The sequence below is a fragment of the Staurois parvus genome, unplaced genomic scaffold (genome assembly GCF_062004578.1).
Source record: "Staurois parvus isolate SC_StPar_1 unplaced genomic scaffold, SC_StPar_1.0 ptg000013l, whole genome shotgun sequence".
Lineage (NCBI taxonomy): Eukaryota > Metazoa > Chordata > Amphibia > Anura > Ranidae > Staurois > Staurois parvus.
The window spans coordinates 12,043,296-12,055,000 of record NW_028317809.1 but is presented as its reverse complement, the minus strand read 5'-3'; positions in this window follow the sequence as shown (position 1 = coordinate 12,055,000).

Below are 11,705 nucleotides of genomic sequence, written 5' to 3'. Positions count from 1 at the left end.
TACTAACACAAGGGGGTGCGCAGTGTGCCCCCTCGACTGCTGTGTCCAGCTGACACAGCACTATGAAGATCCTGGTGATCATGTGATCGCTATGTAAGCAAAGCTGTTATGAATCAATGTCATTCATAACAGCTCTGCTTCTCTTCCTAGTGAGCTGTGATTGGACCACAGTTGTCACATGGGGCCAATCACAGCACCTTGTACCATGTTACCAGCTCCAGCCAATCACAGATCACTATCCTGAGCTGACAAAAAACTTAACTCATTCATGACAGTTCATGAATGAGTTTGGTTCTGACAGCAAGCTTTGTATTGCAGGAGAAATAAAGATAATAAGCAAAGTGTAAAGAAAAAAAAAAAAACCCTGATCAAGCGTTCATCCCAGCCAGGGTCAGCTAGCCCGCACACTATCACACTCACGCTATAGGTCGCTGATCACCGCCATTACTAGTTTAGTGCTTGTACGGATCAATATATTGACAATGAACAGAACTATACTAGTGCATCCTTTGTATAGTGTCCACAAAATCACAGAGTTAGGATCGCCCCTGTTCGCTGCCAGCAGTAGAGTTTAGCCCCTCTGCTGTTTTTCTTGGAAGATTTGTGTCAATTGATTGTGTCCCAAGGCAATTTATACGCAAAACAATGTATGGCCGTCCACCCAAATTCAGCTCTTGCCAGACAATTTGCATGGAAACCTATTATGCCTGTGTTCTCTGCTGTTACATATATGCCCAACATGGACTAGCAATGTACTGGTAGTGCGCTGGACTTTGAGTGGTTAGACCGGGATGATGCCTGCAGCTACAGGCATCATCCTGGTATTGTTTTTTTCAGCTGGTGCTGCCTTCCACAGTTTTCTTGGGCTCTCCTGTCCCTCAGGGGAATCCGAGAATGCAGCCGGCAGTTCCGCTGGCTGACCATAGAGCTGGTCAGAGACCAGAATGGCTCCAATCATCTTTATAGTTTAAGAAATTGGAAGCTACAAGCATTTCATCACTTCAGTTTTGCAGGATGTAAAAAGTACCATTTGTAAATTGGGAAAGCATCTGATCACACCGATCTTGGTGAGATTAGATAATGTAAGGGAAGAGGAGAGATATCTAGAGTCTAATAGACCCCAGATTTCTCAAAAAAGAATAAATGACAATGCCCATTGAAGTTTTAGGGGATATTTGCATTCCCTGTGATAGCATTAAAAGTGATATTAAAAAAAAAATGAAAGGGACAGTGTAAAAATGTAAAAAAAAATAAAAATAACTAAAAAAAAAAAAAAACACTTGCCCCCCCCGCGTGCGCAAGCGTTGACCCTGTGCCGTTATGTAAATAGTGGTTGCACTATGCATATGAAGTGTCCCTGCGAACGTCAGATTGAGGGCAGTAATTCTAGCACTAGACCTTCTCTGTAAATATAGATTGGTGACCTGTAAAGGCTTTTAAAGCGTCGCCTATTGATAATAAATGTATGTAAAAAAATTATGTACTTTGTTGCCATTGCAGGGGCACGCGCAATTTTAAAGCATATCATGCTTGGTATCTATTTACTCAGTGTATCAAACAATTGGGCAATATAATGTGTTTTTGTTAATTAAAATTCTAAAAAGTGTATTTTTCCCAAAACATTTGCGTTTGAAAAATCACTGCACAAATACTGTGTGGCGTGTAAAAATTTAAACGCCCACCATTTTATTCTCTAGGGCAGGGGTCCTCAAACTACGGCCCACGGGCCACATGCGGCCCGCCAAGGCCATTTATCTGGCCCGCCGGCAGGGGCGTATTTGCCGCGAGGAAGGCACACTAAGTGCAGGGGGCTGCTGTATCTTACCTGGTTCTGGTCCCAGTCCCACGACAATCCAGTCCAGGAAGCGCTGCTCCTTCATTCACGCCGGCCACTCCCTCACTCGATGTTCGCACTGCCGCTCGGCTCCGCCTCCTCACCGGTGATTGGGCGCCAGAACTGTAGCTCAGGAAAGGCACACAGGCGGCCAATCACCTGCGAGGAGGCGGAGCCGAGTTGCCCCACAAGCATCGAGTGAGGGAGAGGCCGCAGTGAAGGACATCTGACAGGTAAGTGTGCCGTGCAGATGGTGCTGCTGCAACCAGGTATGCTGGCTGCAGCAGCACCATGCTGGAACAGGGGTCAGCAAGTTAAGTGTCAGTGGGAGGAATAGTGCACCATCATTGGTGTCACTGATACTAATGATGGGGCATTATTCCTCCCACTGACACCAATGATGGGGCACTATTCCTCCCCCCCACTGACCCCAACGATGGGGCACTATTCCTCCCCCCCACTGACACCAACGATGGGGTACTATTCCACCCCCCACTGACACCAACGATGGAACACTGTTCCTTCCCCTACTGACACCAATGATGGGGCACTATTCCTCCCCCCACTGACACTAATGATGGGGCACTATTCCTTCCCCCCACTGACACCAATAATGGAGCACTATTCCTCCCCCCCACTGACACCAATGATGGAGCACTATTCCTCCCACTGACACCAATGATGGAGCACTATTCCTCCCACTGACACCAATGATGGGGCACGATTCTTCCCACTGACACCAATGATGGGGCACGATTCTTGCCACTGACACCAATGATGGGGCACTATTCCTCCCACTGACACCAATGATGGGGCATGTTTCTTCCCACTGACACCAATGATGGGGCACTATTTCGCTCCATAAGACACACTTGGGGGGAAATGTCTGTGTGTCTTATGGAGCGGCCGGCCCAGTATTCCCGTCGCCGTTGTATGCCTGCAGTCTCTGGTCATCTGTACTGTGTCCGCAGTCTCTGGTCATCTGTACTGTGTCCGCAGTCTCTGGTCATCTCCTGTACTATGTCCGCAGTCTCTGGTCATCTCCTGTACTGTGTCCGCATTTGTTCATAGTTTTTTTTTTTTTTTCTTCAAACTATAGTCCGGCCCTCCAACGGTCTGAGGGACCGTGAACTGGCCCCGTTTAAAATGTTTGAGGACCCCTGCTCTAGGGCCTCTGCTTTAAAAAATATATGTTTTGGGCTTCAAAGTAATTTTCTAGCAAAAAAACAGTTTTTGCATGTGAACAAAAAGTTTCAGAAAAAGCTTAGTCTTCAAGAGTGGGTGATGTGTGGCATAAGCTTCTAATGTTGGCCCTGAAATGCCAGGATAGTAGAAGCAACCCCCCTCCCCCATGACCCCTTTGTGGAAAGTAGACACTCCAAGGTATTTGCTAAGAGGCATGGTGAGTATTTTGCAGATCTCATTTGTTGCCTCATGTTTTTGGAAAATGAAGAAAGAAAACAAAAAATGTTTTTTCTTTATTTATTTTTCAAAACCCTGTGACAAAAATGATATCTGTAAAATACTCACCATGCCTCTTATAAAATTCTTTGGGGTGTTTACTTTCCACAAAGGGGTCATGGGGGGGGGGGGGGTGTTTGTACTATCCTGGCATTTTAGAGCCTCTGAAACTGATAGGTAGTGGGGAAGTGATATGAGGAAATATGCCCTTTGAAAGCCTGGAGGTGGTCATTGGATTTTGGGGGCTTGTATGAAGCTAGGCTGCCAAAAAGTCCCTCATGTGGTATCCCCATACTCGGAAGAAGTAGGAGAATGTGTTTTGAGGTGTTATTCCACATATACCCATGGCATGCATGAGCAATATATAATTAAGGTGACAACTATGTGTAAAGAAAAAAAAAAAAAAGAAAATTGTGGCAAAAAATAAAATGTTCCATGGACTCAACATGCCTCTCTGCAAAATCCATGGGGTATCTACTTTCAAAAAGGGTTCATTTGGGGGGGAGCGGGGGGTGTTGTACTGCCCTGGCATTTTAGTACCTCAAGAAATGTGATAGGCAGTCAGAAAGTAAAAGCTACATAAATTTCCAATATATATATATATATATATATATATCTCTCTCATAGTTTGTAGACGCTATAACTTTTAACACAAACCAATTAATATACACTTACTGAGATTTTTTTTTTATCCAAAGACATGTAGCAGAATACATTTTAGGCTAAATTTATGACTAACTGAGTTTATTGGATATATTTTATAACCAAAAATGAAAAATATTGTTTTTTTTTTTTTTAGTGCAAAAAATAAAAACCGTTAGAGGTGATCAAATACCACCAAAAAAAAAGATCTCTTTGTGTAACAAAAAAAAAAAATTACCAGTGGAAATAGTGCAGAACAGCAAAAAATGGATTGGTCAGGAGGGGGGTTGGTAAATCCTCAGGAGGGCAAGTGGTTAAAAAGCAGAACCATGGTTAGGTGCCGTGGATCACTGAACTTTGGACCTGATTTACAAAAATACTAGAATGGTTAATCACAGTAAGCAGCCAGATTGTCATGAGGCTAGCCTGGATTGTGACCTTTGGGTACTGAGCTCTGCAATGTGGTAGTTTACAGACTTGTGTGTACTGGTCAAGGTCCAAAGTCCTACCATGTCTCAGCACTGACTCTGTCTCTGAAGAATCATTTTTAGTGGGCTGTGTGGATTGGACACCAGGGGCTACCTCATTACTTTGACCATTGAATGTGTTAAAGTTCCTGTCTTGTGGTGGTCTTACAGCAGAGAAGGTCCATGTGTTTGCATGTTCTCCCTGTGTTTACGTGGTTTTCCTCTAGGTACTCCAGTTTCCTCCCACACTCCAAAGACATACTGGTAGGTTAATTGGCCCTAGTATGTGTGAATGTGGGACCTTAGATTGTACACCCCTTGAGGTTTAGGGACTGATGATGTGTATATTGTACAATGTGAATGTAAAATAAATATATAATATATATATTTATAAACACAGTGCTCACCATAAATGAGTACACCCTTTTGGAATATATCTAAATCAATATTTCAATGAACACAACAATTTCCAAAATTTTTACAAACTTTTGTTTAGCTCATTACATGAAAGTAAGGTTAATAATATAACTTGGATTACAAAATCTTCAGTTTTACTCAAATTAGTTGATGCAAAAATGAATACAGCCCACAACAAAAACTACTACATCTAGTATTTTCTATGACCTCCATGATTTGTAAGGACAGCACCAAGTCTTCTAGGCATGGAATGAACAAGTTGGTGACATATTGCAACATCTATCTTTTTCCATTCTTCAAGAACGACCTCTTTTAGAGCCTGGATGCTGGATGGAGAGTGATGCTCAACTGGACTCTTCAGAATTCCCCATAGGTGTTCGATTGGGTTCAGATCAGGAGACATACTTGGCCACTGAATAACGTTTAACCCTGTTGTTCTTCAGAAATGCAACAGTGGCCTTAGATGTGTGTTTTGGATCATTTATATTGGAAAAGTGTACGACGACCAAGTACATGGAGTGATGGTAGTATCTTCTCTTTCAATATAGAGCAGTACATCTGTGAATTTATGATACCATCAATGAAATGCAGCTCCCCGACACCAACAGCATTTATGCAGCCCCACAGATGGACACTGTCGCCACCATGTTTCACTGTAGGCACTGTGCATTTTTCTTTGCACTCACCTTTGTGATACCATACAGTTTTGAAACCATCAGTTCCAAAAACAATCATCTTGGTCTCATCACTACAGAGTCCCAGTAGTCTTTTTCCAGAATGGGCCATGGCAAATTCTAGGTGGGCTTTTTTTTTGCATGGGCTTTAGGAGAGGCTTCCTGCGTGGATGACACCCATGCATGCCATTCCTCTGCAGTGTATGCCGTATTGTGTCGTGGGAAACAATCACCCCACTTTGGCTTTCTACTTCTTTAGCTAACTGCAGTGAACTTGCATGGCGATTTTCTTCAACCCTTCTCATCAGGAGACGCTCCTGTCGAGGTGTTAACTGCCATGGACAGCCGGGACGTCTGTTTGATTGTTGCAGTTCCATCTTTGTTAAATTTTTGTATCACTTTTTCTCAGGCCTTGTGATATTTCTCTTCCATGTGGTGCCATTGCTGACAGCATGAAATGGGAAGGGGTTTTCTTTAAGTAACACCCTTTTATAATCAATGGTCTGTGGACACCAGTTTAATGAATAATTAGTCTTGCCTGTAGTAGACTTTTTGTTAATTAGGATTTTGTTCTCTAAAATGTAACTTTGCTTCTAAGACTTTCATTGGGGTGTATTAATTTATGCAATGTGGTCTTGAATGAATTTGATAGGAAAAATACTTTGTTGTGTGTGCAAATTAACAAATTTTGTTTGCAATCAATGGTTCGCATTTGTGGGAGTACTTTGTAGTATAGTGGGCCATAGAAAATGTTTCATTTTTTCTTTTGGCAAACCGCTTTGCGTGATGCACTTTGCCATGATTTATCGTGTGACAGTCACGGCAGAACTGCACCGCGCAATAAAAATGAATGGCACCTGAACAAGCTGTTGTGCAATGTTATTTTAGCAGAGCGTTTTGAAAACACCCTAGTGTGAATGGGGTCTAACAAAGGGTGATGTATTTCAACTGCTCTGCAGAAGAGAGGTATTTTGGATATTCAAATTACAAACGCAGATGCCTAAAGTTCACAATTTTGAGTGGGATGGAACTCACTTTTATGGATATACTGTCCTTTCTTTTTTGCAACAGCTAATATACGGTGATCTGTTTACACCTAAAGTTTTTCTTTTATGCTCCAGGCACATTATGGGTGTCGTGCAATTTTGTTTGCGCTGCAAAATGGGCCATGTTTTCAGGCGCTGTTGAAATTATTGCCACCTGAATATGCAAATGCATGTTCACATTTTCATGCTGCGCTTTCAAATTGTGGGCAGAACTGTGGTGATTCCGATTGAAACACCCTAGTGTAAATGCAGAATTAATTCTATTGTTTAATTATAGTGGAGATAATGAGCTTTAGCATTCAGTCTCGATCCTGTAGATACATTGTTATAATGTAATGTTTTACTACAAAGTGTTTTTGTTTGAGACCAAGTGTCCACTGACTACTCCCATCTGAAATGAATGAACACCTTTGTGGAGATGTGCAGTTTAAATAGCATATCGAATGATGCAGTGGATACTCTACGAGTAAGCGCTCGGCAGTGTGAAATGCGTTTGGTCTCACCTCTCCTGCTTCACTATATGGATTTTGATTTTCTACAAAAAAGAAGCTGCTTTTTATTGGAGTGCAGTCATTATATTATGACCATTGCACCAGTAAAATGAATAACTGATTATTGTGTGACAATGGCACTTGAAAGTGGGTGGGATATATTAGGCAGCATGTGAACATGTTGTCCCTGAAGTTGATGTGTTGAAAGCAGAATAAATGGGCAAGTGTCAGAGCATCTCCAAAACTGCAGCAGTTGTGGGATATTCCTGGTCTGCAGTGGTCAGGACCAAAAGTCATCCAAGAAAGGAAAATCGGTGAACCTGTGACGGGGTCGTGGACAGCCAAGGCTCATTAAGGCACGTGGGGAGCAAGGGCTGGACTGTGTAGTCCAATCCAATCAAAGAACTGTAGCTCAAATTGCTGAAAAAGTTAATAAACCGGGCAATGGAAGAAGGTGGCCTGGTTTGATGAATCACATTTTTTAATCATGTAGCTGGCCAGGTGCATGTGTGCCACTTACCTGGGGAAGAGATGGCACCATGATGCACTACGGGAAGAAAGCAAGTCAACGGAGGCAGTGTGATGCTTTTTCTAATGAAGTCCATGCCGCATTGGTTCAGAGCTTTTTGCCAGTACGGACTACTCATCAGGTGGGTGGTAATAATGTATGGCTGATTGGTGTATATGTTTAGTGTCCAGTTTGTTGTTGAATCTGGACAGCAAGAGATCAACATCTGGAGTCCCCCATTTCAGACAAATTTCAGCAAACACCTCATGGTTGAAGGGCCCATTCCCCCAGATTCAACTACCGATGGCTTATAAAGTTCATCTGCCAATTTTCGACCCCTGGAGTGAGCACAATGGAGAGAGCTGAAAGACAAAGTTCTGCCCCAAGACAAGATCTTCCACAGTGAACCCAAAAACCATTGAAGATGTAAAATCTGGATGTGTAGGTAGTTATAAGGGGGATTTCCTGATATCAGGGAATATCGATCCACAGATGCCAGGAAATTCAGCTGATGAAGCAAAGCAATCACCAACCAGGTGGAATCCTGAATTTCTTTATATTCAGAAACTTTGAGAACATTGAGGTCTAGAATAAGCTAGATGTCTATTTGTCTTGGGAACTTCAAACAGGTTGGAAGCCATGAGACCTCTTCCCTGCGTGTACAGGTACATTGACCCCGAGAGCAGCCTATAAAACCACTTTTTGTGGCTCTGAAGTTACTCTTGAGCGCATGAAGCATGCAGGCGATAAAGCAATGAAACACCAGCTTGTAACCTCTGGACACCATGCTGCAGACTGAATTGTCTGTGACTTCTTGAGTCAAGGTGGCTGCAAAGGCCAACAGACATCCTCCTACCCAAGTGGGGGTGTCCCTTCACTGTGAATAGAACCTTCAGAGGCCCTGGAGGTCCAGTTCTTCTTGCAAAAGTGGGATGTTTGCTTACAGCTTGAGGCTTGTTGCTTATGAGGAGTTCTGGGATTTCAAGGGCATCGCCGGTTCTGGCCTGTCCCCTTTGCCTCCTCAAGGGACAAGCGTGTGCTTTTACCCAGTCACTTTCTGGATGAAGGCATTCAAGGATGGTCTAATCAAGGGTTCACCCTGAAGGGAAGACTCTTGTAAAAAATATTCTACTGACCAGCACTTGAGCCAAAGGCTGCCATATGAAATCTTCAGACATTCATCAAGAAACTCAATGCTCTCAAAAAATCTTCCAGGAATTGCCAGATGACAGGATGCCCTGGGTCTGATTCTTTAGATAGGAGCATATACACCACACAGACTTTAAGGTCTTGGCAGAAATCCACTGAAGGTTGAAGTGCTATTCCCATCAGGGAGATGGATGCCTTAATAAAGGTCTCTAACCTCTTATGTGTGGTGTCTTCAAAGACCAGGACTTCATTTCTGAGACTTATTCAAATAGGAAATGGCTGGGCAAACAGTTGAATAACCTTTTTTTTTTTTTTTTTAGAACTCCTCTTTCATGGGGTACTGCTGAGTGAATAACTTTGGAGGTCGAAACACCTTGTCTTGGTGAGTCCTATTAGCCTACATCATTCCCTGCAAGTGAGGGTGCACAGGAAAATCTGGTTAAAGACAAAATAGCCATATGTATGCCTAGTTGTTACATTACTCATTCATCTGTTGCAATACATGGTATCTTCGTATAGTGAGAACAAGAATGCTGAAACAACTTATGATCTGCATAATGTGTGAGATGCCTCACCATATGAGCCATTACCAGAAAAGATCCTTAGAAAGGAAGGGATCATTGTCTAATAGTTCCTGAGAATAAATATTACCAAAATGATAACCTCAGGCAATTATGCTACTTTACTCAGGGGAATACAATCGTATCACCAAATAGGATGTTAGATAAGTACTGTATTATAGTGCCCAGTCAGGATATAGTGAGTTCTGTATGTAGATTATTCATGTTATACACATTTGTGTCCTGTACAGGCCTTGTTGTATGTACATATTTTTGCAAGGTTCTGGCTAACACATTATTACTAAAGCTGGCCATAGATGAATTCATACTCAGCCTTACCTATTTTAACCCCTTCACGCCTAAGGGTAAAACAAATCTAAATGCCTAAGCACAATTCTGCAACGTTGACATGTGTTAGTAAAACTGTCCATATCATCACAACTACTTTGTACATCCAGGTGGATTATACCTTGTTTTTTTCAGGACAAATTGGGCTTTCATTTGGTGGTAAATGGTAATGGATAGCTCCTAATTTTGTTTTCTATTATTAAAGGAAAACTGGGCCAAAATAGTAGAAAAAATCATTTATTTTTATTTAACTGTGTGTTTCTTGTTACGACCATAACCTACCCCCAAAGAACAACCCAAAATACATTCTCCAGTTGTTGACGATCGCAGCGATACCATATATGTGTATGTTTATTTGTTGTTTGTACCCGTAGTACAGTCCAGAAACAATAGTGCACATTTTGTTTTTTTTGTTTTTTTTAACATAAAACACACTGTCACTGACATTAACACCAATTTTTTTTTAAATCTTGACCTTTGACCCTGACACTAACCCTGGTACAGAACTAGATCAAACCTTGATCTAGGTATTTTTCTTTATTTTTTAATATTTCTTTTTTTTTTTATCTCTCTATGTCAGAAGTTCGAGAGATACAATGTATCTCTCTTCTCCATTCATAGAGAGAAAACAAGGGGGCTGGGCTGCACAGTGATTGATCACTGTGATAGCCAATCAGAGGCTATCACAGCGATCACGTGACCCAGAATCGGGAGTCCTGGGTCCCGCTCGTTAGAACGGGACCCGGGGCTCTCAGTGACACCGTGGTCTTGGTGCTGGGAGCGCGCCGAGCGCCCAGCACAAAAACAGGTACGCAAATATGTGGTCCCACGGAAAAAAGCCCAGGTCCGTGAGGCCGCATATTTGTGTTACATCGGCGTCAAGGGGTTAAAAAGATCTAAGCATCAAGTGCTCTTGAACAGGCTTGTTGGAAAATCTTGCTTTGATCAGCATTGCAGCAATGATCAGTGCATTAGGATAGAGGGGGCTTCCTTGCTATCAGAATACAATATGCCGAATGGAGGATTCTCGCATCCACCTCAAAAGAGCTATGTATGGCCAGCTTTAGATTCATTTTTACGTAATGCTACAACAGGATGTTTTCGTGCCTGCCAAGGCTCAAATCCAGTGACCTTTGGAGAACAAAATTCCATACATGTCAACCTCAAGTTATTGCACACCCACTGTGGCCTTCTGTGTCCGAGACAGCCACAGACCCTGAAATTTCTCCTGGAAGGGACTAGTCTAGAGAATTCCCACAATCTAGCATGACAAGGAATGCCCCCATCCCTTGCCCAGACTAACTTCAACTTTACTGTCCACTGTAAATTTCTTGTGAAGACGGAGCCAGAAGCACTGAAAGGTATAAAATTCAAGTGCTGGGGTAAGAATTAAAACAAAGGTCACTGAGAAATCTTTGTTGCCAATGTGTTAAGCTACAAAAAAAACACAACACTAAGGTTTGATACCTATGCAATCCTATACCAGTTTTCCAAACATGCTCTCCTATTGTAATTATGTAACCCATGATTATATTACCCTTTTATCTGAGGACTTGATTGTGATCTCAATTGCCAAGCGGTAAACGTTTCTCTTTTCTTAGAGTAACTTATCCATCAATACCCAGAGTAGATACAATCTCTAGTTTGTTATAGAAAAGGTTTTCTTTCAGTTAAATTCCTTGAGAACACATATCCTCAACAATGACTGAGATGCGTATCTAAAACAGGTGTAAATAAGATCTGTAATTCCACCCGTTTCACAGCCCCAAATCCATTTTAGTCAATTGTGTACAATTGTAACTAGGCCCAGGATGATCCTTAGCTTCACAAGTATACAGTACACAAATATAAATATAGATGGCATCACCCCTTCAGCAGACGTGTCATTACACGAAACGCGTCTAGGAGGAGCCCTTGCACACCTTGACGTCACGCCGCCGGATCAGGAGGTCCGGCGGCCACCTCATGGTTCCACTGGTCAGTGTATTCAGCTTATTTTTACTCTCAATCACTCTGTGCATTTATGCTCATATTGTTACTTCATTATTGATATCTTAATAAATCTTTACAATATTACACTATGAGCACCTTTATCTTTACTACTTGGC